Here is a 5,151-nt window from a genome sequence, read left to right as displayed (position 1 = left end):
TTGCTACTCTCAACATGCCTTTTCCACTCGCCTTATGTAACACATTATGGGTTCTTCCGTTTTGCTGCTTCTAACCTGGTACAGACAGACAAAGCGGACTTGATAGATTTTTGCGTAAAGTTAGAATGTGAGTAGCTATGAATGAGGACTTGGCTTTTCCATAGATAACTTCCTCTTCTCGGCTAGAGTTTTCTTTTTCAGTTTTTCTGAGAAGTGACTTCCAAATGAATGCTACATGAAGCAGCTAAAGAACATGAGGTGATATAATAAAGTACCAAATTATGCAGTACGAAAAGAGAAGAAAGCAAACACCCTAGTAAGATGCTAATTGTTACGCACGCTGATTGAGTGACACTGATTGGAGAGCAAACACATCAAGCCCTATTCACCCCGATGCCCTCCCCTCCTCCAGTCCCCCGTCATCATGCCACGAATGTGAATCAACACAATTTTCAGCAGGAGACCACAGAATTAAATCAACTTGGCCAGAATTTTTAGGATCTCAGGGTTTGTGGGCACCTGGCTACTTATTGTGTTGAGAAATCTATGTCTTCTGGGAGTAAGCTTAACTATGAAGGGTTTGATCATGTAGCACACACTTGGCAATGTCAACACAGATGTCTTTTCACACTGTGTTGCTGTCACAAAAAGGATTGTACAACTAACCTTGGCTTTCCGCTCTGCCAGCTCTCTGAGGTCTGCTACAAAGCATATAGTTCAATACATTAGGAGAAAATATGAAAATGCGTGCCCCCCTAGGTACTGCCATGCCCAAGTAAATAAAACGTACTGCATGTAATTTCCTTATCCAGAAAGCTCAACAAGCTCCAAGGGATCTGTTTGCAGAGAACAGCCATATTCTACTTTGGAGTCCAAATTATTCAGCTTTATTTTTCATTCTTTTAAATTTTCCTATTTCCATTATGGTAATCCATGGGTTTAGGATCCACTCTGTGAAATGTGTGGCCTAAAATCATGTTATCTTTATATCTGAAATTCTTCCTTTTTCCATATAGGGTATAAATTAGTGGTACAAACAAGGCTTTGGGAGGGAATCTTTAAACTAGTTAAGTGAACAGGCTGCTCTAGTGCCCTTAAGCACTTCAAAAGCATGTATTTATCCACAGATGGCTAGTATGCTAATTACCATTTGTTATTATTTAGGTCATTAAACCCACTTCCCTGGAGAACTGTGTTACACAGCTCCTTGTTTTGTAGCCCACGCTGACCTACTGTATATTCTGAGGAGAAAACAGCTTAAACAATAAGCTTCCTTTATTATTTAAATCTAATTTACTTCTGAAAACGTGTCAGATATTTCGTTATTTAAAATAGTGTAAAATAACAAAAAAATCTGTTCTCCATTCATACAAAAACACCAAGCAACTTTTTACTGATGTGATTAAAACATTTTAAACATGTATTTAACAAGTCACCAAGGATTTTTACACGACACAGAGCATCTAAAACACCAGTTACCTAGTTATTTAAGACTAATGAACTCATCGATGGGTTTGTTTTTGCACAGTTTGCAAAAATACTATTCACTATTAGATATGGATTATACTTTGACACTAAAAGAAATATGTTCTATAATGCAAATAAACAATGCAGGAATCACTTACGTAAGATACTCAACTGCCTTTATGATGCAGCAGTCTCATTGCCTGAGAGCCACGAGGAAATGGAGAAGCTGTTGACAGAGGCCAAGGTTCAGGGCCTCACAGACAAGTGCCAGGCAGGCCTATGAAACAAAACGAGCCTCGCTGCAAAGGTTCTGATATCACCGCTTCCAAAGAAGAAGGAAAACTTACAGCAACTTCAAATAAGCTCGTTGTATAATTTCTGTATAACAGAAGTAGCAACGACTATTCACATACCAGCATATCTGACAACACTTTGTTGAAAACCTCAATTGTTTTGACAACCTGTCCCTGAGCTTTGGTGGAAGGTCCTATTCATAAAAGATGTTACTGAGGACAAACTTTGCTCTTAATCCTTTTAGGATCAAGGCTACAAGATGCTGGTTTTGTTATATGTTCATCCTCTACACCACTGTGAAGAAACAGACCAAAGTAGAATTCCCTTAAGCCTGGACTTATGAAGAGAGACTGAATACTTTGCCCATTGAAGTCTAGGATAGCCAGGAATTTAATTATGCACTCCTAGAGTCCACAGGTGGGGCAGCCAAAGACTCCACCATCTGGAGGAGGATGAGAACGGGGGTAGCTTGTATTTACATCACGCACCTGGCTGCCGGGCTAGACACCACCACTGAACTGGCAGCAGAACTGAGCTGTACTCCCTACTGCCCAGCCACCCTGCTGTGCTCCTGGCAGGCTCCTGGGCACCTTTCCTTTCCACTGAGTCTAGAAGTCATCTTTTAAAATGAGCCATATTACTAGTTTCCTTGTTTGCTTGATAAAACTTTTCTTTTAGTTCTGTCTTTACCCAAGGTGAATGCATCTCCCCATTGATGTATAAGTCCATCTGAGTTCTCTTTTTTCAAGTGAGAATACTTGGAGCCAGGGTATTCCAGTTTTCAGAGGAAAAAGTGTGAATGGATGTAAGCTGTACATAAGACCTTTTCTGTGCAGTATTTTGTTGATGGTGTTTACTACCTTTTGGAACTATCTGTTCGTTCTTAACTAAGGAGCCATTAAAAAATCCAAAATAGTTTCACAGCTTTCAAGCCCCAACAAACTAGCTTTTGGAACCTATGCTTCTACGACTATGCAATATCTTATTGTTTTGGCAAAAGTTCTTCCACTGTGTGGTTTTGAATTTGGGCTTCTTGATAAATAGCTGCATCTCATATCAGTGATGTGTAAGCAGAAGAGCCCTGTACTCCTAAAACTCTGTTCCTAGTGTTGCTTTTGAGGCATAGCATTGTTTAAGGTGAAAGCCATTTGTGGCCTTGATTAATTCTCGGTCTGATTTTTGCAGAGACTCCCACATGTCCAGTTGGGAGTTTGGCTTTTATGATGGCATTAGGGTTCCCAAGATGTAAGGTTTGAGTGACTGTTCAGCTCTGCTAATGGTTCCTTTCGTGACTCTTGCATTTTCTGATTGCTTTCCCATTCCAGGAACAAAATCCATTCCAGGAATTAAATCTGAGTTTGAGACTCTCAAACTGCTGTATCACAGGACTTGTATTCTTATTTTTCAGCCTTTGTCTCCATTAAGCTGTACTTACCAAAAGCCAGTTGCTTACAGATGAAATTTGTCCCCAGGCATGGCCTTCCACACCTCCAAGGGGTACGGTTCACAATAATACTGGGGAATCTTGCCTATCTTATCTCAGCCTTTGGTAATTCAGTAAATTCAGCCTCTGGGTCCTTGAAATAGAGTTTACAGATTAGATTACTGTAGTACATCTTCTCTTCATACTACATGAAGTATTGCTTATTTCCCTGAAGATAAATCTTGCTTGTTTTATTTATCATAACTAACAAGTAATTACTGAATGCCCACTGTTGGTATTTAGTGTGACAAATGCTGCAAACACTGTCAAGTAGAAGATTATAGAGCAAAGAATACAGACTGAAACTGGTTCTTTAAACCCTGAGACATTAACTGCATTTTACATATTAATAGAATGGCCAGGCTGGAAAAAGGTTTCTTGGCGGCCAGACACAAACATTTGCAATGTTGGGAAGAGGAAAACATCATCTTAGTAAAGCAATTTCCTAAGTAAAGCTATCCAGAAAGCTATCCAGATAAACACCCACAATATGGAGGCGGGATGAGGGAAAGATGGGCATTAGATTGAAAAGGCTGAGTTCAACATATACTCTAGGAAAACAGTGGAGAGTGATATTCTGTATTTCTTTCTCAGAATTGGCACATCTCCTTAATATTGGGTGATATTCACTTAATATCCACTTTTCCATAACATTGGCAATTTTCCTCACCTGTTCTAATTGATGAATATGAAACCTGAGACCAAGTGAGTATTCGCAGAGTAACAGTGGGGTGATTGATTTCTGAGAACCAGTAGTGACTGAATGCTTACGAATATGCATTCAAATCTTGATGGGGTTAGGCAAGTTTTCAGGCAATGGCTCTGTGACTTTACCCTTAGAATTTCTTAATAGGGACTCTTCACATGAAACCGTACATTTTCAAGAAAATAACTGGCTCAAATGTCATTTCAGATTCATAAGCCACGTCTCCAGTGCCATTTCACACATGAAAAATCAGTAATAGAATCATTTGGGGGATTATTTGTTCATACACATTTTAACTTGGAATCTTTTTCTTGGACAGTTTTTGAAAATAGGGTGTAAAACTATCTTTCTGGAATAGTTGAGATGGAGCTCTGATGGACTAGATAATCTCCATCCCTTTCAAACCATGCTTTTCATACTGTGATCTCTCTTCCTAAGCCATTTAGGAAACTCATTAACTTAAGCTTTGGTTGGTGTAATTACACAGTTGTGAAATGGTGTATCTTGTACACTGTTCTTCTGTACTTTGTAAACAGGTCCTCTCTGTATCAGATAACTGAGAATGTATAACCATTACTTCAAAATAGCAGTTACAGAACAAGGCAAGCTTAAGCACAAATGAAAAGTACAAGTTGTCATTCCTTTAGTATGGATTTCTTGTAAAATGTATTTGTAAGCAGTTTGACTTAGTGGAGGATTAAAGAAAGAAAGAAGCTTTGAACCAAATGTGAAGATTTAAAGGTAATGAACCGTGATTGATGATAATTTTGGAGAAATAAAATCTAAGCTACACACTTAGGTTAAATATGAGTTGGTTAATTATAAATAGTTCATTATTTAGCAAGAGAACAGAAAAACAATTGTGCTCTTATCTAGAGATCACCTTAAATGTCTTTTCAATATATGTTTCCTTTAAATAACCTGTAGTTTAGACTATGAAATTGATTTTACTTTTTTTACACACACCCACAAACACAATTTCATTTCTACCTACAGGTGTTATCAGTGTAAAACTGTAACATGGGTATTTTTGTGCTTTCTAATTCGATACATCTACCATGTTGATTTTACTACCTATTTTTTTTAACATTAAAATTTTAGAGTTCATTGTTAACATCAACCATGCTAGTAGGCGTTTAAACAGGCTATCTGTGGTGATTCATATTCTCCGAAAATTTTAATTTCCTTCTAGAAATTTGAA

At 38.0% G+C, this 5,151-nt stretch overlaps 1 pseudogene; it reads left to right on the top strand.

Annotated features, from left to right (window-relative positions):
• Nucleotides 1-1,585: 1,585 nt before the first annotated feature.
• LOC112405958 (BTB/POZ domain-containing adapter for CUL3-mediated RhoA degradation protein 3 pseudogene) lies at nucleotides 1,586-2,278 on the top strand (annotated as a pseudogene).
• Nucleotides 2,279-5,151: the final 2,873 nt, after the last annotated feature.

Source organism: Neophocaena asiaeorientalis, unplaced genomic scaffold, assembly GCF_003031525.2.
Source record: "Neophocaena asiaeorientalis asiaeorientalis breed wild unplaced genomic scaffold, Neophocaena_asiaeorientalis_V1.1 scaffold379, whole genome shotgun sequence".
Taxonomy (NCBI): Eukaryota; Metazoa; Chordata; class Mammalia; order Artiodactyla; family Phocoenidae; genus Neophocaena; species Neophocaena asiaeorientalis.
Note: the sequence above shows the minus strand (reverse complement) of the source record. Positions and strands in the feature narration are given on the sequence as shown.